Source organism: Lynx canadensis, chromosome D4, assembly GCF_007474595.2.
Source record: "Lynx canadensis isolate LIC74 chromosome D4, mLynCan4.pri.v2, whole genome shotgun sequence".
In the NCBI taxonomy this organism is placed as follows: domain Eukaryota; kingdom Metazoa; phylum Chordata; class Mammalia; order Carnivora; family Felidae; genus Lynx; species Lynx canadensis.
The window spans coordinates 74,294,628-74,322,533 of NC_044315.2; the positions used below are offsets into that span (position 1 = coordinate 74,294,628).

At 49.4% G+C, this 27,906-nt stretch overlaps 1 protein-coding gene across 4 annotated transcripts in view; it reads right to left on the reverse strand.

Annotated features, from left to right (window-relative positions):
• Positions 1 to 27,906, reverse strand: part of WHRN (whirlin) — a 94,456-nt gene that overhangs the window by 21,810 nt on the left and 44,740 nt on the right. The window lies entirely within an intron of this gene.

Below are 27,906 nucleotides of genomic sequence, written 5' to 3' on the forward strand. Positions count from 1 at the left end.
CCAGAGGCTTGGTGGGGGATGATACAGGGGGGGAGGACTTGGGGACAGATGTGAAGGCATATTTCCATTACTTCCTTTCTCGCTTCTACAGGGTTGAGATGTTTACCTCAGGCATGAGCATATTTCCTTAAAATGCAAACAACAGTTTCATTTACTCACGAAAGAAGCAGTAAGTGAGAAAAGTAGCCTCCCGTTAAAGCAATAACATGTTGCTTGGATTCTTACAAGTAGGCAGTTTTATTTTGTAATGCAAAAACACATTTTTCACATTAGTGAAAGGATTTAAAAAAAAATAAGAGGAAAAAAAGTAGCTGCCCCATAAAAATAAACCTGAGACAGAATTACAAGAGGCTGGAGGGGAAGACGGCTTAGAGTGAGGTGGGGCATCCGATAGACTCCCAGAATGGTCCACACGGAAGGTCGGGTGTTTCTCTTCCCTGCTTCTCCTGCAGGGGGCGCCCAGGGCTGCTCCCCATCAGGGCCTTGAAGGGCATCCTCCTAACGCCCATCATTCCTGCCTTCTTTTCCTTCTCTCCAGCTTCCCAGCCTGCTTATGGCACAGGATCAACCCGAGAGGGTTTCCCCAGCTTTTTTTCAAAGCAGAATTTGGAAAAGGCGAGCCACTTGGGAATTTCGAAGAAAAGGAGGAGAGAAGAAGATGCAATGACGAGGCTGAGGATCAGAACCCTGGTCTCCAGTTTCTTGTCCTTCCTTCCACACCTCGCCGGCAGGTGGGGAGTTTCCAGTACAGAAAGCGGAGGCAAATGTAGTCTTGGCGTCTCCCCTCTGCACCAGCGCGGATGTGCTCTGAGAAGGCCCGCCGCCCCTTTGCCCCCACGAGCCCCTTCAACATATACCTCACACCTACCAGGCGCCACGCTCTGTGCCAGGACGCCGTGCTGAGCAAGGCAGCCCCGCCCCTGCTCTCCTGCTGCTCCAACTCGAGAGCGGGCTCAGTCCGGGGCTGTAATTGGGTTCTCCCATCAGCCTCTCCACACGGTCCCCGGGGCCCGGCGCACAGTGAGATTTCGACAAAAATTCATCCGATGAATGAAAAGTCAGACACCCGTTCCCAGCACCAGGACCATCTCTGCGGCAGCCCTGCGGCGCCCAGAAGAGGACACCAGCCTGGAGCCCCAGGTTCAAGCCACTATTCACCAGATGCTGACTGTGCATCGAGTACCCTGTTCGTCCCCTTGTACATTTTTTCCTTATTTAATATCCTCAACATCCTGCAAAGGAGGTATCACTGCTCTTCACGCCACCGGAGAGAAAACGGGGGCTCAGAGAGGTTAAGTAAATAGTTGGCGGTCACAGAGCTAGTGGAAAGGAGGCAGGGAGACCCACGCTGACATGGTCCCAAGGCTCTAGAGCCTTCTCCTACTCAGCTGCCGTCAGGAGCTCTGCCCGGGGACACGCGTCCAAAGCCACCATCCTGCTGTCACTCCCCAGCCCTGCCTGCAGCACCCCGGTCTGAAAACCCGCCCCATTGTCAACTCTGCCTTTATTCCCCCTGGTAACCCTTCAGCAGGTGTCACCCAATCTTCACCTCCCCCCACGCCTGGGGGCCCCCCCAACCTGGGTCTCCTTCTCCTCACACCTAGGTTCCTGAGCCAGCACACCTCCTCAGCGCATTAACTTCTAAACTGGCCTCAGCCCTGGTGCCAGGTTAACTTGCCCTTGACTTTTTGCTCGCATGACATCCTTCTCTGCTCCAAAACCTCAGTGACCCCCCACGATCCAGGAGGCAGAAGAGCACTAAGGGTTAAGGGTTTCAAAGACATCAGACCCGGGTTCAAATCCTGACTCTGCTACTTCCATGCCCTGTGAGCTCAAGCAAATCCCCCAAAAGCTTCTGTGCCTCGGTTTCCTTGGGTGTAAAAATGGGGTGCTACCCCAGGACTGTCCTCCTCTGCATGCCTACAGCATCAGCGTCGTTTCCCAGTGTCCCCAGAGATACCTCCAATTCTCGGTCTCTTTCCGCATCTTTGGGCTCCCTTGGTGTGAACCCAGGCTCCTGAGAACTTAGGCGGCCCCAGCTGGTCTCCTTGGGAAGAGCCCGAGATGAGACCCAACACCTGGTTCTGGGCTTGGCATACAGCAAGCGCTCAATAAGTGCTTATGCACCAAGGTACAGATTTTGCCACTTCCCGCCCTGACCTCCACAGCCCCATCCTGGCCTGTGGCTTGGCTTTCTCAGATGCTTAGCAGCAGAGCTTGCAGAAGAACTTCTGCAGGCACTTGGTCCTTGCTGAGGATGGAAGGCGCTTCCAGCACCCTCCAGCCCCCTGCCCCCACCTTGTGACACGGCCCGCCGTGTGTTAGCACCTCCACCTCGGCCCTCTGCACAGGCCCGCTCGGCCAACCCACCTGCCCCTACAGCTCTGGGCTGCAGCCCAGCCTGCACTCTCCCTCTGCTCAAGGGTTCTGGCTCCTTAAGTATCTCTCTCAAGAGCTTTGGCTTTTGTTAAGCTAAAGGAATCAATTTTAATCTTCCTCACACACTTTATTTCCATCCCAGCAGTTTAATTAAAGGAACTAGCATCTGAGAGACCAGATATGTCAGGGCATCCTTTTGTGCAAAAGCCTCTCCCTGCAGGTCCCGGGGAGGGGGAGCCGGGGGAAGGACAACTCAATTCCATGAGGTCTACCCAGCCCTCCAGAGAGGCTTGGTGGGGAACATCTCAAACTCTGCATGGGACGTATATACACTAAGTACTCGCCATGGGGCACCTGGGTGGCTCAGTCGGTTAAGTGTCTGACTTTGGCTTGGGTCATGATCTCACAGTTCATGGGTTCGAGTCCCACGTCGGGCTCTGTGCTGACAGCTCAGAGCCTGGAGCCTGCTTGGGATTCTGTGTCTCCCTCTCTCTCTGCCCCTCCCCTGCTCATGCTCTGTCTCACTCTCTCAACAATAAATTAATGTTTTTTAAAAAATAAGTACTCATGGTGTATCTGAAACTTAAATTTCAACAGGAATCCTATATATATAAAATTTTTTTAATGTTTGTTTATTTTTGAGAGAGAGGACAGAGGGCAAGCAGAGGAGGAGCAGAGAGAGAGGGAGACACAGAATCCAAAGCAGGTTCCAGGCTCTGAGCTGTCAGCACCGAGCCTGACACGGGGCTCGAATTCACGAGCCGTCAGATCATGACCCGAGCTAAAGTCAGACGCTTAACCGACTGAGCCACCCAGGCGCTACGGGCATCCTGTATTTTGATTCGCTCATCTGACAACTCTGGGGTGCAGTATCCGTAACCATGGGGCGGGGGGCGCTGATTTAGCACGGTGGCTTCCAAACTCCAGTTATTCTCCCCGGCCCTGAGCCTGGCACCTGTCATTTATTCAGCCCTGTGAATTACCCCCACACTACTTCCTCCAGCCCCGCCCTAAGATTAACATCCATGAAACCACAAGGTTGCCGTGCTAGTCCTATTTTTCTTTCATGCCTGTTAAATAAATATGTCTCTACCAGATTTGTGGGAGGCAGCGTGGGGCTCGTGTGTGACCCATTTGGGGAACAGGTATGAAACAGGAGTCACACTGGGGAAACCCCCCATGGGATGGGGGTACGTGAGCCCACCTTTTCCATCTCCTTCCAATCTTCTCCGGTCTTTCTTCTTCTCCCAGGGTCTGTTTCAAAACCGAAGTTCTAGACAGCGCTGGCTTTGGGGGCCCACGCAGCCGCCCATGGCATCTGAGTTGGTCTGAGATAGTCCCGCGTCTCTGTGCCCGCTTCTCACATCCTCTACTTGCTGGAAAGCTTCCCAGGTCCGACAGCCCTATCAGCACAGGGATCTGCATGCCCACCGTCACTGAGAGTCCACAAGCCACTTCGAACAAATGCAGCACCTCCCTGGCTGCTCAGAGCCACATGGGGCCGCCGGGGTGTAGAGTCCCGTCCCCATGGTGCAGCAGGAAGAGGGCCCCGGTTCTGAAGCCTGCTGACGGTGAAACAGGCGCAGTGTGGCCCTGCACTGCTCTTGAGTGCACGGAGTCCCAGTGTTCTCTCTGTGAAATGGGCTCAAAACTACCAGCAAGGCCCAGGAGGCCATGAGAATCCAACCAGACCAGCAGCGTGTGGTGGGCTTTGATCGCCTTTCATTCGCTTCCCTTCCAAACGCAGGGGACGAGTTCAGAGATGTTAAGCCACTTGCTCAGGGTCCCTGGTCACACAGGATGGGAAAAAAGAGCCAGCATTTGAGCCCAGCTTTTTGCAGCTTCTTTGCACCACTGCCACCTTTTTCTCGGCAAGTCTTGGCTCAGTAATGGCGACGGGAGGGGGAGAACCCATCCTCCCCACTGTCCCAGTCTCGTGCCCATTCGCTGCCCCTTCCCCTTGGGTTGTACGACGTGAAGTGGGAGGTGGCATGTTTAAAGACCTTGATCGGGCTCTTTCCTCCCGAAACTAAGAGTTCTGGTTGTTATTCATTGCGCTGTTACTTTCTCTTACCCGCTGAGGCCAGCCCTGAGTTAGACAATGCGGGTAACGAGGCGAACAAGTAGAGAGGCAAAGACACTAGGACTGCCAGGGCCTTCCAAAGGTCTCCTAGATGGGGAGACTGAGGCCCCAGACCCACGGGGACGTGGCTAGGGCCACAGAGTGAGGCAAAGGCAAAGGCCAGACTCTGAGGCTAACTGACCACGAAAACACCCACACCGCCCAGAGCTCAGCGGGACACGACCCCTGGAGAAGGAGAGACCCATGCAGTGTGACCGAGTGTCTAATACTGTCCAGCCTGCAAGCAGGATGCCGACGGGGAGGGCACGGAAGGACAAACGGATAGAGGCGACTTAAGTTGATTGTCACCCACGGGCCACCGTGTTTATCACCAGTGATGGAGGGGCAAGGGGCGGGCCACGGATGCCCTTTCTTTTCAGGGAGAGGAAAGACTCCTCCCGTCCTCCACAGCCCATCAAGTGACAGGCTCAGATCTGGGACACTCCGCAAGGACAGGACACTGGTCTCCCCTGAACTTGACCCATCGCCAAGAAGTGGGAGTTCACTCCCTCTGGGTCTGAGGAAGGCACAGAAACACTCAGGAGCAGCAGAAAGTGGTCAGCAGGCTTGGGAGTGACCCACCTGAGCGGGTGGTGGTCCCCTCTTTGTCCCTAAGAGACCCAAGGGGAATCCGTCTACTGCTCTAAGCCCATCTTCCCTCAAAACACGAACAAGGCCACCTCTCACTAAGCGGGAGGGCTTGTGGCGTGTGGTTAGGGGCACACACACAGGAGCCTGCCCTCTGGGTCTAATCCCAGACTCTGCCGCTTACTGCTTGTGTGACCTGGGGTGATTTCCCCACTCTCTCTGTGCCTCAGTCACCTTCTCTGGAAAATGGGGATAGCATCAGTGCCCACCCTTATAGGTTTCAGGGTTAAATGACTTAATCCAGCCTTTACTGTAGCCCCAGCACCTAAGACAGCATCTGGTACATAGCAGGTGCTCAGTGCACACTTACTGAATGGACACATATAAAGCGGGCAAAACAGCAGCTAGCATCCAGTAAGTGCTCAATAAATGCTAGCTGCGTTTCTGAGAAACCATGTGTGTACCCCTGAAGTGGCTCTCAAATACCTCTGGGACTCTCAAAACTGTACTCTCTGTTTTCACCTGCCTCCTCCCTGGGCCCTGCCTTCAGCTTCGAATCACACATTTTGAGCACATCTCTGAGGCACACAGTGTTATCCCCATTTTACAGATGAGGAGACTGAGGCCAGGAAGCGGAATGACCAGGGGCTGGGATTTAGCCTTCGCTCTGCCCGCCTGCAAAGCCCCTGCTCGAGCCAGTCACAACTCCTTTAGGAAAAACCAGACTATCCCTTTGTGTTCAATTCTTCTTCCATGTCTCAACCCCTGAGCTGAGCCCCTGAGCCCAAAGCATGGGCTTTTCGGCATGCACACAGTAGGTGCTCTATTCCTGCCTGGTGAAGGGACTGAAAACAGAGGAGCCAGAAGAACCGGTGGCAGGATGGCAGAGGCTCTGAGCTCCACCCCCTCCGCCCCCCAGCAGGGGGAGTCAGGACAGAAACCTGCTAACAACTGGATCTGGAGTCCGTCCCCCCAGCACACATGCCCCGTTGCCAGCTGCCGGGCAAGGACCCTGACGGAAGGCAGTTTTAGGGTGATCTTTGCCTCCTTCCCGAAGCCTTCATTGAAATGGCTTTTGCAGCTTCCAGTGGGGACCCCGCTGACTGTAGCATTACCACAAGGAAGACTCAAATCCCACTAAAGGATTTTATTGCAATTATGAGTCTTTAATAGTCTTCTGTGCCAGGCATGAAACTTTAACAGGTTTTTGTAGGGGGGTTTTTTGGTACAAGTGAGCATGCAGTTTTAATGAGACAACATTAGTTTTTTCCCAACAGTTCAGAAGTCATTAAACCTATCCAAATTAAAAGAAAGAAAGAAGAAGAGAAAGAAAGAAAGAAAAGAAAGAGAAGAAAGAAAAGAAAGAAAGAAAGAAAGAAAGGAAAGGAAAGAAAGGAAAGAAAGAAAGAAAGAAAGAAAGAAAGAAAGAAAGAAAGAAAAGAAAAGAAAGAAAAGAAAGAAAGAAAGAAAGAGAAAGGTCAAGGTAAATGCTCAGAAAGCTCCTAGAGCAGCTGGGGGCACGGCTATGGCCTGGGCGAGCGTGTCACACAAGCCTCTGGTTTAGGCGCTCTCCGAGGCAGGACCCAACCAGAAATACCACGGATGGAACCAGCAAAGCCGCTGCATGCTGACTTCTGGAAGGTCCCTCCTCCTTCCGGTTCCTTCTTCCGACCGTAGCTCAGTTGTTGTGGGTGCTTGCTTATTCTATTAGGGACCTGGGCAGCCCTCAAGGACGGTCTGCTCTAACGCCCACGCCGCCAATGGAAAAGCTGAAACCCGAAAGGATAAAGCACTTCCCCAAGGCTGTACTCCGCATCAAAGTCAGAGTCTCGGTGGAGAAACCAATCCGGAGCTCCTTCCAGAGGAGAGTCTGACATCCAAGTAAACCTATCAGGGCAGTTACAAAGGTCAAACCCAGGGGGAGTAACATGTATCCACCCACCGCCCACAACTGAGCTCTAAGCTTACGCAGCACCGCCCCAGGCAACGGAATGGAATATCCTGTTTTATAGAGGAGGGTGGTGAGGCTCAGAGAGGTGAAGTCACTTGTCCAAGGACACCCAGCAAGCAAGTTGTACAGCACGATCTGAACCTAGACCAGCTGCTATTCTGAGCCCCAGACTTGTATTTGCCCATTTAACATCAGGTTGACTTAAAGGCACTTGCGACCAGCACTGTCCAAAAGAACTTTCTGCAATAATGGCAATATTCTCCATCGGTACCGTCTAATACAGTAGGCACTTATTTAAAATTAAATGGATTTAAATTTACATAACATTAAAATGCATTCCCCTAGTCACACCAGCTTCATTTCCACATGGCTCCCATCCCGTGCTCAATCCCCAAACCTCCAAAAAGCTGTCCCCTTCCCCTCCGAAACAGTCTCTAATCCATTCACTCCCGTCCGTCTCCACTAAGGCACCCAGGTTCTGGCCAACAGGGACCCCCGCCTGGACCACTGTCATGGCTCCGAACCCGCCTCCCTGCTTCCACACTCAACATCCTCTCCCACACGCTCCTCTGATGGGTAATTTATGTGTCAGCCTGACTGGGCTAACAGATGCCCACAGAGCCGGGAAGTCATCATCTCTGGGTGTGGCTGTGAGGGTTTCAGGAAGAGATGAGCACCTGAAGTGACAGACTGAGTAATGAAGTCTGCCCTCAGCAAGGGGCATGGCAGAGACCAATGTGGAGGGGAACAAGAAGGCAGAGGAAGGGTGAATCTACTCGCCCTGCTTGAGCTGAGACACCCAGCTTCTCCTGCCCCTGGAAGGCAGTGCGGCTGATTCTCAGACCTGAGGACTCAGACCAAGGTTTATATCACCAGTCCCCGTTTTTGGGCCTTCACACTCAGACTTACATAGTCGGCTCCCCTGTCCAGGCCTTGGACTTGGACCGAATTATACCACCAGCTTTCCTGGGTCTCCAGATTGCAGATGGCAGATGGTAGGACTTCCCTGTCTCCATAATCACATGGGTCAACTCCGGTAATAAATTTCATCTCAATTTACTTCTCTTAATCTGTCTTTCTATCTCTCTGTCTCTATTGGTTCCGTTTCTCTGGAAACCCTAACTAATATACCTCCTTATGTAGCAAAGGGATCAATTTAAACGGCAAATCTGGTCTTGTCATACTTTCTTTAAAACATCCCACTGATACTAAGCTCCCTTACCTGCCCTGAAAGGGGGGTCTTACTTTGCTAATCCATCTCACGCTTCTCTCCCCCAGGCATTTCCAATCCACCCACACTTGTTATGTCTCAGTTCTATGAACGGATGGAGCCTCTGGCCACCCAGGGCCTTTGCACATGCTGTTTCTCTGCCCAAAGTTTCCCCCGACCCATTCCTTACTTAGATGACTCCTAGTCACCTTCAGGTGTCAGTCAAGAGCCTTCTCTGACCACCCTCCCCCCCCCCAAGGCAGGCACACCTGGTCCCCACCCAGAGCACCAGGCAGCATGCCCTACAGCACTCACCACGGGTGAGATCATGCTGAGCTGTAAGCACTGAGTTCAGGGCCAGTGTGCCTTGCATGGCATTGTGAGAGGCACCCAACAATAGATGCCTGCAGAGTCAGCAAGCCAGTGAATAAACAGTTCAATGAACGCTGAACAAGCATACACACAAGCACGCAGTCCCCTGCCCCTTCTGGTGTCTGTAGACAGGCAGGTGACATTTTCCGTTTATATAAAGGTTTAGTTTGACAAGGCCAGGGCATGTAGGGAGCTGGGAGCTTGCAGTCCAGCTCTGTATGCCGCGGCAGGGGAAGAATATCCGCCACCCCCACTTTTCTTCAATCAAATGGAAGGCAAAGAGGTAAGAACACAAATCACAACTTTGTTTCAGCTGGAATTACACCCTGGAAAACGGCACACACTTATTCAGTCCCTCATTTTGGGAGGCAGAACATGGGGCGGGGAGTAGAGAAGAGACGTCACGGGCCCAGGGCCTCCCAGGACCCAGCCCTATCGCCTGCTTCGCGTTGCTGTGGGCCTTCAAGAATCCGAGTTCTCAAGTTCAAAACCCACACCCTTACACACAGAAGCAGTAACCAGCAGAGATGTGACAGCAGGGGAAGCCCCATTTATTGTAGCAACAGAAGACAGGAAGTACTTAAGGATAAACTTAACAAGAAGTGTGCGACAACTAGGCAATGAGAGCTTTAAACCCTCCAAATCAACTTGACAAAGAGAAAGAAACTCCCCTGTTCCTGGAAATGAATCAGCATCCTTAAGATGCCCTTTCTCGCTCCATTGAAAATTTAACATTCTCCCAGTGAAAACACCAACAAGCTATTGTTAGGTAAGCTGATATAACAGCTCATGTGAGGGGCGCCTGGGTGGCTCAGTCGGTTGAGCCTCCGACTTCGGTGCAGGTCGTGATCTTGCGGTTGACGAGTTCGAGCCCTGCGTCGGGCTCTGTGCTGATAGCTCAGAGCCTGGAGCCTGCCTCAGATTCTGTGTCTCCCTCTCTCTCTGCCCCTCCCCCGCTCACGCTCTGTCTCTCTCTCTCTCTCTCTCAAAAATAAACATTAAAAAAATTTTTTTTTCTGAAGTTCACGTTAAAGAATAACCGGCACATGGAGGAAACTTTGGTGCATATAATTAAGTCTGAAAAGCTACATACTGTACATTTCAACTCTGTGACAGTCTAGAAGAGGCAAAGTATGGAGACAGAAAAGAGATCAGCATTGCTGCGGGCCGGGGAAGGAGGGAGGGATGATAAGTAAAGCACAAGTGGTTTTTTAGGGCAGTGACCCTCTGCCGTCTGATACTGTAACATGTGCATACGTGACATCCCACATTTATCGTTTAAAACCCCAAAATCTGTACGACACCAGGAGTGAACCCTAAAGTAACTATGAATTTAAATAGCAAATAACAAGAGTAACAAAGGCATCACTCCTGGCTCATCATTGCAGTAAGTGTGCCACACCTAAGACGTTAACAATCGGGGAACTGAGTATGGAAAGGATGGGGAGGAAGATATATGGGGACTTTGTACTGTTTTGCTCCATCATCCTGTTCATCTATAACGGCTCTCTCAGGGCGCCTGGTGGCTCCATTGGTTAAGCATCCGACTCTTGGTTTGGCTCAGGTCACGATCTCACAGTCTCATGAGTTCAAGCCTGGGGTCTGGCTCTGCGCTGACAGCACGGAGCCCGCTTGGGATGTTCTCTCTCTCTCTGCCCTTCCCCCACTCACGCGGTCTCTGTCTCTCTTAATATACATAAACTTGAAAAAAATAAAATGGCTCTGAGAAGGACTCCAGTAACTTTTTATTTTTGCATTAAAAAATCAAAATGCAAAAATGGCTGGAAACTCTGATACGGAAGAGATATGGGAGGATGTACCAGATACTAATGTCTGCTCTAAGCCTCTGTAATTCGAATGGTGGGGCACAGACTCATGAGTAGAAGAACAGGCAGGAAAACAGACTAGAATAGGCCCACAGACACATGGGGGGGATATATGATAAAGTGACGTCGCAAATCTCTGTGGCAAAGCTGGGCTTTTAATAATAGTACAGGGACAAGAATGTCACCATTGGAAAAGAGATAATATGGATCCACACGAGAATAATGCCAAACAGATCAGAGATCCGAAGGGGAAAATGTACTTACGAGTATTAGAAGAAAAAAATGGGTACAATCCTCTATATCTTGGGCCTAAGGAAAAGTTTTCTAAAGAGAACTCAGATTTAACAAAAGAAAGGATTGATTATTAAGCCAAATGATAAAAAAAAAAAAAAAAAAGGAACTTTCACACTGAAAAAAAAAACTTGATAAGCAAGTCAAAAGAAAAATGACAACCAGGGAGGAAGAAACATTTGTAACACAGATCACAGACAAAGGGCTGATCACTATAATATATAAGAATCTTAAATTTTAGGGGAAAAAACATGCAAAATTCTGATAGCAAAAGGACAGTAAAAAACATGAACAAGGTAAAAAAAAAAAAGCCATTAAAAATGGTCCTTAGTGGGGCGCCTGGGTGGCGCAGTCGGTTAAGCGTCCGACTTCAGCCAGGTCACGATCTCACGGTCCGTGAGTTCGAGCCCCGCGTCGGGCTCTGGGCTGATGGCTCAGAGCCTGGAGCCTGTTTCCGACTCCGTGTCTCCCTCTCTCTCTGCCCCTCCCCCGTTCATGCTCTGTCTCTCTCTGTCCCAAAAATAAATAAACGTTGAAAAAAAAAAAATGGTCCTTAGTCACATGAAAAAAGATGTTTAACGTCACTTATAAAGAAAATTACAAGATAAAGCTACATCAAGATACTGTTTCTCACCTGTCAGATTGGAGACAGTTACAAACTGGACAATACCCTTCAGGACAATACCTGTCGGTGAGCGGTGGGGAAGCAGGCACGTGGGAATACAGGTAGAGCAGAACTTACAGGTGGGCCTGGGTACTCCTCGACAAACTATATACTATGTATTTACCACCTGACCCAGAAATCCCACTTCTAGAAATGTGCCTGAAAGGTACACTGCCAAAAGCAAGAACGGGGCACCCGGGGGGCTCAGTTGGTTAAGCGGCCAGCTTCGGTTCAGGTCATGATCTCGTGGTTCGTGAGTTCGAGCCCCGTGTCAGGCTCTGTGCTGACAGCTCAGAGCCAGCAGCCTGCTTTAGATTCTGTGTCTCCTTCTCTCTCTGCCCCTCCCCCACTCCCACTGGGTCTCTCCTCTCCAAAATAAATGAAAACATTAAAAAAATTCAAAAGAAAATACATTTGTGCAGTTATTCTTGCAACATGTAACTGTAACATACACAAAAGATAGCCTAGATGCCCATAGAGAGGGGAGTGCCTGAATGAGGCACGGTGCAGCCACACGGTTGGGGGGCCACGCACCTGTGAAAAAGAATGGCAAAGATTTCTGGGTGCTCACATGCTGGGATGCCAGGATATTCAATTTTGAAAAAAATCAAGGGCAAAAGAAGATCTATGGCGCCCTACCTATCCAATAAGAAAGAAAAAGTATACAGTATCTGCTTGTTATTTGCACAAAGAATCAGGAACAGAACACAAACTGGTTTATTAGTGAACCTCCAAGGAGGGGGTAGGCACCTGGGCGGGGGGGAAGAGGGGGAGAAGTGATACACTGAGTACACCTTTTGGGGAATAGTTTTGATGTTTCAGTTATTCAAAATGTAAATTAAATCAATACAGATGGGGAAATCCCTCCTGAATTCAGGAGAAACCAATAAATCTGTTTCAAACGGATAACAGAACAAGCTAAAGAAGAAAAAGAAAATAATGCAAGTAACATCGTCCTTTGCCTATAGACCCTCTGTTTAAAGACAAAAGGAACCGCAAAAATTGCAGAAGCTCAGCTTAGGAGGTTTGCTTTGCCCAGAGGTATTGCATTGTGGCAATTCTAAAATCACCTCTGTGTCTTGTAAGATTGGGCAAATGAGTGAACACGGAACCATGCAGACGGGAACCAAGCACCTCCTGAAGGGCCAGCACCTGCGGGTGTTGGGGATACGGTACATACTGTGTTAGTTTCCCATACAAACTATAGGTGAAAAAATTACCACAACCAGTGGCTTAAAGAACACAAACTTATTATCCTACAGTTCTGCAGGTCGGAAGTCTGACACGGATCTCACTGGGCTAAGATCAAGATGGCAGCAGGCTGTGTTCCTCTAGGACACAATCCCTTTCCTTGCCTTTTCCAGCTTCTAGAAGCCACCCACACTCCTTGGCTGGTGGCCCGTTCCTCCATCACCAGAACCAGCCTCTTTCAGCCAAGTCCTTCTCCCATGGCCATCTCTCTGGTCCTCTCTTCTGATTTCCTTCCCAGCTTTTACGAACACTTGTGATTCCACTGGACCCACTTGGATAATCCAGGATCAGTTCCCCATCTATCTGAGCAACCTTAATTCCATCTGCAATCTTAACTCCCTTTGTCATATTATCTAACACAGTCACAGGTTCTGGGGATGTAGACACATCCCCAGATGGGGGGGGAGGTAGACACCCCGGGGCCCTCTATTCTGCCTACTACGTGGGCGGCACTCAAAACACAGTAGGCACTCAGCCAAATAACAGCTGAACACTGAACAGGTTCTACCAGCCCATCTGGGTGAGGAAGGGTTAAAGGGACATCCGGCACTTTGCCAGCTGGGGGGCCACCTTGGTTCAAACTTGCTAAGAAATGTTTGGCAAAATGGTGCAAAACGCTTGCAGCTTTACTTCTAGGAATGAACCCCAAGAAAGTCATCACAACTGATGAGGGAAACAAGGGCAAGAGAAATGTAGCTTGAAGTAAATCTTACAGCATGCAGCCAGCCCTCTGTCAGACACCTGAAACACACAGAGCGTGACCCTCCTCAAGCAGCTCATGGCTACCTTACTTCCTTAATGTTTTTGTTTTATTAAAGACTAAAAGCAACCTTATCTTAACAGCAGCTAGCCCCTCAAGGTCCTGAAAGCCTTGCTTTCAAATTCCTTAGAGACTTAACGCTCTCCCTAACTCCTGCTAACTTTAAAGTATATAATCAGTCACCCCTCACAGCCCCCGTGCAGCTCTTTCTGCCCACAGGTCCTGTCCCCATGCTTTAATAAACTTTCTGAGCCGTTTGCTCAAGAACCCCATCAACAACTACACAAAACAAAAGAATTACCCCCCCCAAAATAATAATAATATTTGGACTCCCTTCTAAATGTCTAGGAATTGATCAAATACCATATGGTATAATCCATACAGTGATAGTATAAAACCATAAAGAATAATATTGTACAGTATTTTTAGTTTTCTCCAGCTAAACTTTTTATTTATTTTTAAAAAAATTTTTTTTAACGTTTATTTATTTTTGAGACAGAGAGAGACAGAGCATGAACAGGGGAGGGGCAGACAGGAGAGGCAGACACAGGAATCCGAACAGGCTCCAGGCTCTGAGCTGTCAGCACAGAGCCCGACGCGGGGCTTGAACTCACGGACCGTGAGATCATGACGGAGCTGAAGTCGGACGCTTAACCGATCAAGCCACCCAGGCGCCCCTCCAGCTAAACTTTTAAAAAATTACAAAACAGGGGCGCCTGGGTGGCGCAGTCGGTTAAGCGTCCGACTTCAGCCAGTCACGATCTCGAGGTCCGTGAGTTCGAGCCCCGCGTCAGGCTCCGGGCCTGATGGCTCGGAGCCTGGAGCCTGTTTCCGATTCTGTGTCTCCCTCTCTCTCTGCCCCTCCCCCCGTTCATGCTCTGTCTCTCTCTGTCCCAAAATAAATAAACGTTGAAAAAAAAAAATTTAAAAATAAAAAAATTACAAAACAAATATTCACGCACAGTGGAAAACAGTGAAACTTTAAAAAGGGAGGGGAGGTATATACAAACTGTATAATCGTGCTCCTAACGCCCCCTACCCTTAAAAACCCATCTCAGGCCCTCAGGCTATGACTGGAAAGTAATCACTAGTAACAAGGTGTTGGGCCTCCTCCAGGCCTTCTCTCCACATGGGTAACTAAGTACCAATGAATAGGTTTCCCTTATTTAAAAAAAAAAAAAAATGAGATCATGTGAACACTCTATACCTTACTATTCTGCAAAGGTCCTCTGGACACAGAAGAATCAATGCTACCTGTCATGAGGGCGGGGCAGAGTAAACAAATGCCAATTTTGCTGAACTACTATTATGCATGTGAGCAGGACCACCCCGGGAAGGGCAGACAGAAAAATCGTCACAGTGGTTTATACTTAAGTGCAGGATTTTCTACATTTTCTCCGGTGAACATACTTTACTTTTGAATTTTGAATTCAGGTGTTAAGACAGGATCTAAACATCGCCATCTCTTGGCGGGCCTCAGCTGTTATTAAAGGGACAGAGAAGGGGGGCGCCTGGGTGGCTCAGTTGGTTGGGCGGCCGACTTCGGCTCAGGTCACCATCTCAAGGTCCATGAGTTCGAGCCCCACATGGGGCTCTGTGCTGACAGCTCGGTCCGGAGCCTGTTTCAGATTCTGTGTCTCCCTCTCTCTGACCGCGCCCCCCCCCCCCCCCGTTCATGCTCTGTCTCTCTCTCTCTCAAAAATAAATAAACGTTAAAAAAAAAAATTAAAAAAAAAAAAATAAAGGGACAGAGGGGACAGAGAAGGAATGTGCCCAAATGTTCATAGGAGTTGTCTCTGAGGAGTGACATCCAGGCTATTTTACTATTTTTTCCCAACGCGTCGCGCTCCTTAAACACGAGCATTGTTCTGTGTCACTTACGTCTCAATACAAACGTATTTCCCCTTTTATTTGGGAAATGATAAAAAAAAAACATACTATGGAAGGCCAAACTCCTAAGGTTTTCGGGCTAATTAGAGAATTACGTTTCCAAAGGATAAAACCTGATGGCATTATTTAACTAGACCGTATTCAAATTAAAAACAAGTCCTTGATATTCCGGAATCATTCTTAGATTAGATAACAGAGGCAATTTTCATTTCAAGCCTTTATTCACTTTCTGCTGCTTTTGAGATTGTATGTGGAGATCATATTGTTGAGGGGGACAAGAAAAACAATCCTCGAAGGAAATTAAAGATTGGGGGTGGGGGCATGGCTTAACATCTCCCTCAATGTTTCGGGGTCTGGGGAAGAGTGGGCGGGACCTCTTGGCAACTGTGCTGTGCCACCCTGGAGAAGAACCTTCTTGATACCACCCGGCCAAACCACGGTGTCTCTTAATAATTTGGGGTGAATCATTCCCATCCCCCCACTGAGCTCAGCAGCCTGCTGGCACACACAGGCTTGGAGGCAGTTTAAGCCTTTCTGGAAAAAATCCTCTGAGGTTCCTCTCATTCGTTGCTCCTTTTAAAACCTGACTTCAATTGGAAACAACTAAACAACTGACTTCAGGGGAATGGTTGGGGAAATTATAATTCAGCCACAGGATGGGATATTATCATGTAGCTATTACAAACTGCATTTCTGGGAAGTTTCTAATTGCAGGAGGGACATGCAGGTTTCAAAGTGTGGGATGCACATCAGAACATGCCGTATAATACTGATCGTGTAGAAATGTACAGAGAAAGGCACGAAGAGAAGCTACATCGAGATGCAAACAGGCGGAGACAGCCCGAGTGTCCACCAACCAGAGCTGGACGGATAAATGCGCTATGGCCGCACATCAGAGTAGTGTTCAGTCATAAAAGGCATTTACTGATGTGTGCTACAACGTGTGCTAAGAGAAAGGTCACATCTTTATGATTCACTGACATAAAATGTCCAAACAGGCAAATCTACAGGGTCAGAAATGCGGAATGGCTTGCTTAATGGGTATAGATTTCTTTTTCTTTTCTTTTTTTCTTTTTTTTTTGAGGGGGTATGATGAAAATGTTCCGGAATTAGAGGTGATGGTTGTACCACCCTGTGAATATACTAAAGACCATTGCTTCGGACATTTTAAAAAGGGGTGGTTTTTTTATGGTATGTGAATTATATTTAAAGAAATAAAAGATGCTAATAATGGCTGTCTTTAGGAGGAAGGACATCTGGTCTACCTTCTGCATCTGTTTTGTGCGTGTTATGTGCTGAATCTGTTACTTCTGTAGCAGGGGGCGGGGGGAAGGAAACTAAAAAAACAACAAAGTTCCCCAAAGTATTTGGGGTAATCACTCCAGCACACAGCCCCTCCTGGGTCTCAGGACACCCAACCTTCTGAAAGCTCAGGCCTTCTTCTGTCTGCCTGACAGCAAAGAGCTCCTTGACTTTGGATTAATATACTCAATCCAGGTGCTACTCTAGGTTTGTCGGGCCAACTGCTGAGGTCCTGAGAAAAGATGCTGGAGCCTTGTCCCAATGGCCCCTCGCCCCCGCTCTCCTTTCTCTCAGTCCCTCCTTACCCCCAGCACGCCTGTGCCCCTAACTGCCCACCATCCCAGGTCCTCTGTGCCTTGTTCCTGCTCATCTCTCCCTGAAGATCCTTTCCTTCACTTGTCTGCCTGGCTTCGTGTCCCCCAGTCACCACCCTGACCACGCTGCACTCTCCAACAAGGGTAGAAAGCATGGGGCTTTGCCTTTCTGTGTGCCTGTCGGGCTATGCACATGCACTCAGCAAGTCATTGCTGACCGACTGAATGCCCAGTAGACACAGCGAGAGAAGAAGTGTCCTCTCTGCGGCCACACCTGGCTCTCTGTCCTGGCCTGACGGCTCCCTCCCAGGGTCCCAGGCAGGTTGGTAACTGTATGGACTCAGTTCCCAGCCTGCCTGGGTTCAAGTCCTGGCTCCACCACTTCCTGGCTGTGTGACCTTGGGCAAGTCATTTAACCTCTCTGAGCCTCATATCTGTGAGCAGGGATAAGAACCCTTATTATAAGGTTGCAGTGAGGGTGAAAGGAGCTCATACATGCAAAGTGCCCACAACGGGCATGGGGTGTGCTGTTCTAGAGCTGGGTAGTATCAGTGCTATAGTATATGGCTACTTCGCCTATTACTCCTCCTCCTTCCTCCTTAGCCTGTCGGCAAGTTGAGAGCAGGCGCTCTGTATCCCTGTACTCCGTGTGTCGGCCGTGGACCGACACAACCTAGGAATGGAGCGTGTGAGAAGTGCGGCATCTCAGGTTCCACCCAAGTCGGCTGAGGCAGACTGCAGTCCCCCGAATGACCACAGCAAGATCCACATCTCATGTGCTCTCTCAGAACCTCGACGCTCCCGATCAGGAGGCTGGCTTGGATGGTACCCCCAAAAGATGCACCCTAGGCCCTAGCCCCCAGTACCTGTGAACCACGTCACCTTGTTGGAAACAGGGCCTCTGCAGATGTAATTAAGTTAAGGGTCTCAAGATGAGACATTCTTGGATTTGGGGTGTGCTCTGAATCCAATCACCGGTACCCTTAGAAGAGGAAGCAGAGGGACGGTGGGACCCAGAGACCTCCAGGAAGATCATGTGTGATGTGTGAAGCTGGAGACAGAGCCGGGCGGGGGCGGGGGGAGTGCAACAACAAAACCAAGGGTGCCGGGACCACCCCCCCCAACTTCAGAAGCTGCAAAAGGCTAAGGAGGGCTCTCCCCAGAGCCTGGGAGGGGGCACGACTCTGCCAGAGGATACATTTATGTTGCTTAAAGGCACCGAGCTTATGATGGTTATTAGAGTGGTCCTAAGAAACCAATCAGGGAGTAACTCCTCTCCCTGTGAACTTGCATGGGCTTGTGCCCACTCTGAACAACAGAGCCAGCTGAGCGCTGCTTGATGCCTTCTGAGGTTGGGGCACAGAAAGAACACAGCTCGACCTGCCTCTCTCCCAGTGACCTGTGACTCTAGACAAACCTTCTAAGCCCCGATCGCTTGGAGGGAAGAAACCCAAATTAGCTCTGTGGAAAGGCGGCATGGAGAGGCCCTTGCGGAGAAGAACAGGGACCCCAGCCAGCGGCCAATACCAACCTCCAGACGCAAAAGGAAAAGAGCCTCCTAATGGCTCCGGTGTCCAGACTTGAGCATTCTGGCTGTGGCCTGAGACATCCTGGAGCCAAGATGACCCTCCCTGCCATGCCCTGGCTACTTCCTGGCCCTCAGTGAGGGTGGGCAGGACTGTGATGACAGCGTGGTTATGCAGCCATGATAACTGCCACACAAGCTGAATCATATCTGCACTCGACAAAGACTGATGATTCGTGTGCACGGTCAAGGGTCCAAGGCACTGCCAGTATGGTTACCGACCTCTCTCAAAGCCTTCCACCTGTACCCTATCCCCCAGCAGGGGCCGAGGAAATGCCTCACTGATAATTACGTCCCTTAGGAGATGAGAGAACACGCTCGTCAGATCCAGCAAACTATGCACGTTCTCAAGGTGCAGGCATTGAACTTGGCATGGCATGTGGAAGCCAGAAGGGCCACTGACGACCACCCACCCCCCCCCCCCGTCCCCCGCCAGCAGCTGCCAGTCAGCAATGCCAGCCCTTCCCTCAGCCACTTGGGAATGAGGGATTAGGAGACCTGCAGCCGGCCCTCGCTGGCTGTCTCCCTCCAGTGGACAGGACGGTTCGGGGGGGCCCTGGGCACTTGAATGCACGCTCTCACCTCATCCTGTGACCAGGGCAAGCCACAGCTGGGCTCCGGCCCTAATAGGTCTCCCCGCGGAAACTAAGTGTTTCTCTCTTTGAGAGCAGCCTGCCTGGGAGCAATCATTGCCCTGGCAGGGGCCCCTTTAAAGGCCAGGCAATTTATTAACCACCCATTCAGAGGCCAGGTCACAAACCCAGCTAAGAGGGTATCCTAAGGAAGGCTGGAGAATGTGGCAGAACCAGGGGGAGAGGCTGAAACAGTCACCTGGTATGTGCTGGCTTTCTCGAGGAAGCAATCACCTTCTGGCTCCTTGGGGGGGGGGGGGGGAAGATGTTCATGAGCCCAGACTCATCAGCTGCCGGAGACTTTCAGATGCCATTACACCCGGGTCTCACCCCACCAGCACCCACACTTGTGTGACTAGTGAAAATCACCCACACATTAGAGCTTCCGTTTTGGGGGTGCTTATCATGTGCCAGGCACTGGGCTTTACACGCATTATTACCTCACTGCATCCTGACAATACCATACCTGGGGCCAGGTGCTGGTGGTATTATTACATATATATACTTATATTTATTTACTGAAAGAAAGGGAGCGAGAGAGTGAGACAGTGCTCATGCACGCGAGCCTGGAATTGACAGGAAGCACACTGTCCCCTCTGCAAGTCCTTGGGAAGGGAAGCAAGATACCAACTTTGAGGTTCGCAGTTCGTGGAGCCCTGTCCAGGATCGAGGGGCGGCCACTGTGCTTCAGGGAGAGGCAGCCCCAAGGAAAGCTCTGGAAGGGCAGCAGAGCCGGCCCTTTGTAAGTGGGGGCTCAGCAATCACATAGAAGTTCTTATCCTACTGCTTGCCGAAGGAGCCAGGGACTTTCGAGTCCCCAAAGCAATCAGGGGCTGCTCTGCCACCATCCCTCCCGAGCGGGCCCCGGGGGCCAAGGCTGGGCACACCAGTGAGGAATTGGAAAGAATACCGGAGTTGTTCCATCATGGACAGGCAGCACCAGATAGGTCCTTCACCTGGGAGCCAGCCCACAGTGGACGCTGCATGAGTGGGGGTCAGAGGAGAGACAGCCAGGCGCCCGACCATGGCCAGCCCCTTCTTGGTACGTGACCCCGGGGCAAATCACTCCCACTCTCTGAGCCTCACTGTTCCCGTCCACACACAGGACGAATGTGGGGCTAGACTGAAAACCAAGAAATCTTTTTTTTTTTTTTTTTGGTAATCTTTATTTATTTTTGAGAACAGAGTATGAGCAGGAGAAGAACAGAGAGAGAGGGAGACACAGAATCCCAAAGCAGGCTCCAGGCTCTGAGCTGTCAGTGCAAAGCCCGACGCGGGGCTCGAACTCACGGAACGTGAGATCATGACCTGAGCCGAAAGTCGGACGCTTAACCGACCGAGCCACCCAGGCGCCCCAACCAGAAATCATTTTTAAAGCCAGTGTGTTTTGTATACTTTTATCTGTGTTAAGTGCTTTACAGAGATTCTCTGGCTATGCGCTCATGACGTTCCTAGAGGTATTATCCCAGCCTCACTAATGACGGAACCGAGTCCCGTGACACAGAGTGACACAGCCAGTAACTTGATTTCAAAGTGCCTGCATCTACCACCACGAGACAGTGCCCAGTAATGATGTCATACTGCCTGGCACACAGTGGGTATGGTAGTTGTTTGCTATCTGCTGTTATTAATTCCCCCCCCATAACACTTCTTGCTAAAGCATGCCTTTACCTCATAAATTCTTATATAAATAATCTTAAAAGTTGAGCCAGACCCATGCCCTCACGTGGGTGGGGACAGCAAGCATCCAACCGTCCAGGCCCCGGGTCCCCCTTCCTGACCCACAGCAGACCCCGGCCTCAACAGCCCTCAGCTCTGCTAAGTTTTCTTTCTGTGGGTTGCCACTACAAGGGTACCAAAGTTTCCACAGCCAGGCTCATGAAATGGCACTGACGTGCAGGACGTGATCACTTGCTGTCCTTGGGAGTGGAAAGAGCTGTCAGCAGATCAGTGACAAGAGAATCTGGAGGCAGAGAAACAGAGACAAAAGCCCTTCCCGACACAAAATCAAAGCCGCATTAGCAATGGCAGGCCTTCGGCTGTGCTCAGCCGTGCGGCCGGCGACAGTGCAGAGGGTGAGGCCCTGCGTCTGAATCACTGATTCCCTGCCAAGCAAGAACGGGCTCTGGGGCGGGTCGCTTAATCTCACTGAGCCTCAGGGCTCCTTCGTGCGGAAAACGGGGATGGTGACTGCCGATCAGCACCTCCTCGTGGGGCGGTGGCGAGGACAGCACAGCACGATTCAGAAAGCACCCAGACGGGACCGGGTCCACCGTGAGTGGTCAACAGGCGATTTCTTTTGTGCGGTTGTTATTATGCACACTGCGGGAATATCGCTCTGTCCCGCGCTCCTCCCCCAGTTTGCCTGAGAACCACTCGGAGGGGAAGGAACGGTGGCAAAGGGGCTTCTGTGACTAAGTGCCAGTCCTGCCTGAGTTCGAATACCAGCCCTTCCAATTACTAGCTGTGTGACCTTAGGCAGGCTACTTAACCTCTCTGGGCCTCAGTTGTCCATCTCTAAAATGAGGGTGATATTAGTGCCCCCTCACAGGGTTGCTGGGGGGACTAGATGACTCAGTGCGGGCACAGCACTCACTGTGAATCCTGGTTGGCACAGGGGTGCACTCTCCAATTGCTGGTGATTACCATTATTATTACTGTCATGTAGAAATAGCTAGAAGACTGCTCTGCCCTAAGTTACTTCCTTCTATCATTATTGAGCCCTATATTATTACTACTATTCTCATGTTGCTGTACCTTCTGCCATTTTCACCAGGCTTTGTTTTTTTTTTTAAGTTTATTTATTTATTTTGTGGGTGGGAGGGAGAGAGAGAGAGAGAGAGAGAGAGAGGCAGAGAGGCAGAGAGAGGGCGAAGAGAGAATCCCCAAGCCAGCTCTGAGCTCAATCTCACGACACAAGGCTCAATGTCGTGAACCCTGAGATCATGACCTGAGCTGAGATCAAGAGTTGGACGCTTAACGGACAGGGCCACCCAGGCGCTCCTCCCCGTGTTTTTACTTAAACATCTTCAGAAGAGCCAGAAGACTCCTCCAGGTTCCAAGTCCAAAAGCACAGTGTGCGGAAACACTGGGGAGGTGTCCCCAGTCTGGTAGCAGTGGAAAACACAGGCAGGAGCAGGGAGGCTCAATGCCCGGCTGCCATCACACTAATTCAGGTTGAAGGGTCAAGTGGCTAATAACAGGTGAGATCCTGGAGCCAATCCCCACCCCAGCACTACCACTTTCTTGCTGTGTGATCTTGAGCCAGCGACTACCTCTCTGAGCCTCAGTGTACTTATCTTTCCACGAAGGAGGATACACACGGCCTGTAGTTGCTGCAGGGACTGTTGGGGATTCGTTAAGGTGGAACATAAAAGTCACTGAGCGGGGTGCCGGGCCTAGAATGATCCTTTGGTGGGTGTTTGCTGTCAGTGTTTTCTCTCACCAACACTCACCTGGGGCACCAGGAGTCCTCGCCGTCGCTGTCTCTCACTCCCACCGGCCCCTTCAACAGTCTCCACGCAGAGCACGTGGAGGACCCAAATTCAGGTCCTGTGTCACACACACCTCGCTGTGTCCCCCGGAATGCCAGCACCTGGCACCCACCCAAATGTCCACGGTGCTCCCACAGCAGCAGGACAGACCCGTGGGGGCCTGGGGTGTGGCGGGGAGGGACACGGCCGCTCCCCTCTGCCACCTGGCCAATGGGCTCTCCCCAGACCTCACCCAAGGAAGGCGAGGAAACAGGCAGGCTCAGGAGACATGCCACCCTTTCTCCATGGCATGTCCCCTCCTCTTTAACTGACAGAAGAAGAGAGGACACTGCAGGCATTAAATCACAGCACTAAGAAGTGATGAAAACAAGCGTGCTAAACTACACCTCTGCTACATTTTTGAGCTTTGATTTTTGAGGAGGGCCATCTCAATGCTCTGTGGTGGCAACAACTTAATCCAAATGTGATAAACCAGGGATGTCAGGTTTTGGACCAAAAAGGAAGGCGATTTTCTAAGAAGCTGATGGCCGGGTCATAAAAGGAACAGAAGGAACAAGAAGGGCCCCCGAGACTCTGTGTGTACGGTAGGCAGACAGAAAAAAGGTCTGGAAAGACATGCCAACTGGTGACAGTCCTGACACTCTGGGGCTGGACGGAAGGGAGGACGGACGGTCACTACAACCCTGGTCAGGGCTATGACTTGACTTTTCTACAACTGTGTTTACAACTAGAAAAAAAAGAAGTAAAGATTGTTAAAAAAAAAAAAAAATACACACTTAGCCAAGCTGGTATCTGCCACCATTCTCCACTGTAAACTCATTATTACTCATTTTGGGACGATGAAATATATTGGTGGAGATCTTTTCAAACGATGCAAAAAACAAACAAACAAAAAAAACAAAAATACAAACAAAAAAACAAATCCTGTTTCTGCCTAAACCTCTGCCCACTATTTAACATCCACGGGGGCATCTCGCCTGTGACAGTTGTTACCATAATGTAATGTTCTAATGGTGGTTTCCTCTTCCGTATTCCTTTCACGATTATTAATGGGAATTTTTCCTTAGGAAAGAATTGTTGCTTCTCCCTTATTTATTTATTCAGCTCTTTATGTAATTACATTAATACGGACTCATGGATATTTACTGCATTCTCCTTTGGCCACTGGGAGCTCTTCCGCGAGGCTCTGTGTGTATCTGATATGCGGAACAGTTCTGTGACGGATTTTGTAGCACACAGGTACTTTGTGGGACCTACCACAAGACCCCCCAGGCTTATCTTGTACCTTCCCTGCCCGACACCTGGAATCACCATTCCTACAAAGAACCTTGGTTCCTTTTATTTAGAAAATAGTGTTCAGAGGGGCGCCTGGGGGGGGCTCAGTCGGCTAAGCGTCCGGGCTGCGGCTCAGGTCACGATCTTGCGGTTTGGGAGTTCGAGCCCCCCGTCGGGCTCTGTGCTGACAGCTCAGAGCCTGGAGCCTGCCTTTCGATTCTGTGTCTCCCTCTCTCTCCCCTTCCTTGCTCGTGCTCTGTCTCCTTCTGTCTCTCAAAAATAATAAACGTGCAAAACAAGAAAAAAGAATGAAAAAAGAAAAGAATATTTAGAAACTAAGATGTGGGCACTAGGTGCACCCATTTTTATTGGGGTGTCCCTGCTCCCAGCCCTTCTGAATGGATGGAGCGAAGAACTATATGTACGTGTACTAAGTCACAGCCTTATTTCCGGGTCTATTTATCTGTGTGTGTACACATATGCAGTTTGTTTTCTTTTTTTGGTAAATGGGTCCCTATTGATACCTTTGACTAATTCAGCCTCACAGGATTTTTTTCCCCCCTTTTCCTTACTGGTCATGTTTTCTGAAAGTGCAGATCTGGCTCTCATTGTCTAAAATGAAGTAGTTTCAGGATTCCTAATGTGTATGCCTTAAGAGGAAAAAAAAATTGCCAACTGGAATACAGTGTTTCTGTGCAGCTCCCCTTGTCTCTGCGTCACAGTATCAGTCAAAACAATGTTTTTCAAAATGACTTAGGCGAGTGCCTTTCTTCCCTGTTCCCTCTCGGTGTGGTGCTGTGAATCATCTATAGTACAGCTGGATTCCTTGGTCTTCATTTGGCTCAGTCTGTGCTCCTTCTATACCCCCACAGCTGTGCTGAGTTTTAAAAATTTATGTACAATAAAATCCACTCCGGGGTGCCCGGGTGGCTCAGTTGGTTAAGCGTCTGACTTTGGCTCAGGTCATGAGCTCACGGTTCGTGAGTTCGGGCCCTGCATCGGGCTCTGTGCTGACAACTCAGAGCCTGGAGCCTGATTCGGATTCTGGGTCTCCCTCTCTCTGCCCCTCCCCCGCTTGTGCTTGTACTCCGTGTGTGTGTGTGTGTGTGTGTGTGTGTGTGTCCCTCTCAAAAATAAATAAACATGACAAAATTTTTTTAAATATTAAAAAAACAATCCACTCTGCGGTATATAGTTCTGTGAGTTCTGACAGGTGCACAGAGCCATGTATCCGCCACAGTAGTTCTGTACAAAACTGTGTCTCCCAAGCCTGCTGCCCACTTTGAGAGTTCTCTACATATTCTTGAGACAAGTCCTTTGTCAAAAATGTGATTAGAACCTATTTTCTTCTCTAATCCTGTGGCTTTGCCTTTCTGTTCTCTTTAAAGTGTCTGCCACAGAGCAAAAGTTTTTAATTTTAATAAAATCCAACTTGTCAATGTTTTCCTTTATGGATCCTGCTTCTGAGGTTATATCTAAAATTGTTGGGGTGTCTGGGTGGCTCAGTCGGTTAAGCATCCGACTCTTGATTCTGCCTCAGGTCACGATCTCACTGTTCACGAGATCGATCCCTGGGTCGGGCTCTGCCCCAAGCATGGAGACTACTTTCGATTCTCTCTCTCCCTCTCTTTCTGCTCCTTCCTTGCTCTCTCTCAAAATAAATAAACATTTAAAAATAAAATAAAATAATAAAAAATAGACACAAACTCTTATTCAAGGTCACACAGATTTTCTCCTACGTATTCCCCTAGAGGTGTTATAACTTTGTCTTCTCCATTTTGAATTAGTTTTCATGTAAGGTGTGAGACTTAGGTTAAAGTTCATTTGTTTGCACACAGACCGTCCTTTCTCCATAAAATTATCTTTGCGCTTCTGCCAAAGTTCAGTTAGGTATTGCGTGTAGGTTCTATCTGGACTCACTGCTCTGTTCCGCTGGTCTCCGCGTCTTTGCTTCACTAATACCGCCCTCACTATCTTGCTTACTGTAGCCTTACGTAAGGCTTGGAATCAGGTAATGAGTCCTCCGACAGTGCTCCTCCCTTTGAGAATTGTTTAGGCTCCCCTAGTTTCTTTGTCCGTTTAAATGTTTAAATCCGTTTGTAAATACCTACAAAAAGCCTTCTAGCGGGGCGCCTGGATGGCTCAGTCGGTTGTGCATCTGACTCTTGATTTTGGCTCAGGTCATGATCCCAGGGTCGAGGGATAGAGCCCCGCATGCTTCAGATTCTCTCCCTCTCTCTCTCTCTCTCTCTCACTCGGGGCGCCTGGGTGGCTCAGTCAGTTAAGCGTCTGACTTCAGCTCAGGTCATGATCTCACAGTTCGTGGGTTCGAGCCCTGCATCAGTCTCTGTGCTGACAGCTCAGAGCCTGGAGCCTACTTTGGATTCTGAGTCTTCCTCTCTCTCTGCCCCTCCCCCACTCTTTCTCTCTCTCTCTCTCTCTCTCTCTCTCTCTCTCTCTCTCTCAAAGGTAAACAAAACATTTAAAAAAATTAAAAACAAAAGATTCTCTCTCTCACTCTGCTCTTCTCCCCTGCTCACACACACTCTCTCTCTCTCTCTCTCTCTCAAAATTCAACCTACTAGAATTGGAAATGGGGATCGTGCTGAATCTAGACCAAATTAGGAAGGCCTGACATGTCAATCACATGGAACTTTCCTATCCACAAATACAGTGTCTCTCTCCATTTCTTTCTTTCTTTGTTTTGCAGCATACAAGTGCTACATGTACTGTTATCTACAACTATGTGATTTTTGGTGCTACTCTAAACTGTATTTACGAACTCTGAATCCCAGTGACTCATTGCCAGTTTGTAGAAACAACTGATTCTTGTACGCTGACTGTGTTATCGTTCCACTTTGTTAAATTCATCTAGTGGTTCTAGGAGCCTTTTTGGAGATTGTTTGCAACTTCCTATGTAGACAATCAGTCTTTGTAAATAGGGTTTCATTTCTTCCTCTCATATCCGTGTGCCTTTCATTTCTTTTTATTGGCTTACTTGCACTGATGACAACTTCTCATGATACCGAACAGGAGTGGCGAGAAAGACGTTTTTGCCTTATTCCAATCCTAGAAGAGAGCCTTCAGTAGAAAGCCTTTATCTCTCTTGGAAGAAAAGATTTTTTTGTGGATACGTATTTACAAACGGATTCTGAACATTTTCACCACGACGTATGTTAGCTGGAGGTTTGTGAGGATGTCTGTCATTGAAGTTCCCTTCGATTTTAGTGTGCTGAGAGTTTTGATCATAAATGGACGATGAATTTTGTGAATTGCTTTTTCTGTTCTTATGGTTTTTCTCCTTTCATCTGCTAATAACACTCTTTTTCTTTTTTTAAGTTTATTTATTTTGAGAGACAGAGAGAGACAGACAGCATGTGCATGAGCGGGGGAAGGGTAGAGAGAGAGAGGAGACAGAATCGCAAGCAGGTTCCACACTTTCAGCACAGAGGCCAATGCAGGGCTCGAACTCACGAACCGTGAGATCATGACCTGAGCCAAAACCAAGAGTTGGTCACCTACAGACTGAGCCACCCATGTGTCCCAACACTGATTTTCACATGTTGATTCAGGCTTGCATTCCTTGGATAAAGAAATCCCCACTTGGTCACGGCACACATCCCTTTTACAGACTGAAAGATTGGATTTGCTGTTACTTTGTTGAGTATTTTTGTACTCAGCACGTCCTGAAGGGGAACGGTCAGCGTTCTCGTATGCATTTGGTCTTGGTGTGATTTAACGCTGGTCTCATAAAATGAGCTGGGAAGCATTGCCTCATCTTTCATTTCCAGGAAGAAACTGCATAGTATTTTTTCCTTAACTGTTCAAAAAGGTTCATTAGTCAAAGCGTCTGGGCCTGAGTTTTCTGTTTTGGATGGTTGTTCAGTACAAATTCAATTTCTCTGACACATACCTAGAACTCCAGGCTTTTCTAATTATCTTTCTTGGGTGTAGTTTACATCCTTCAAGAAATTGGTCCATTCGTTTAAGTTCTAGCATC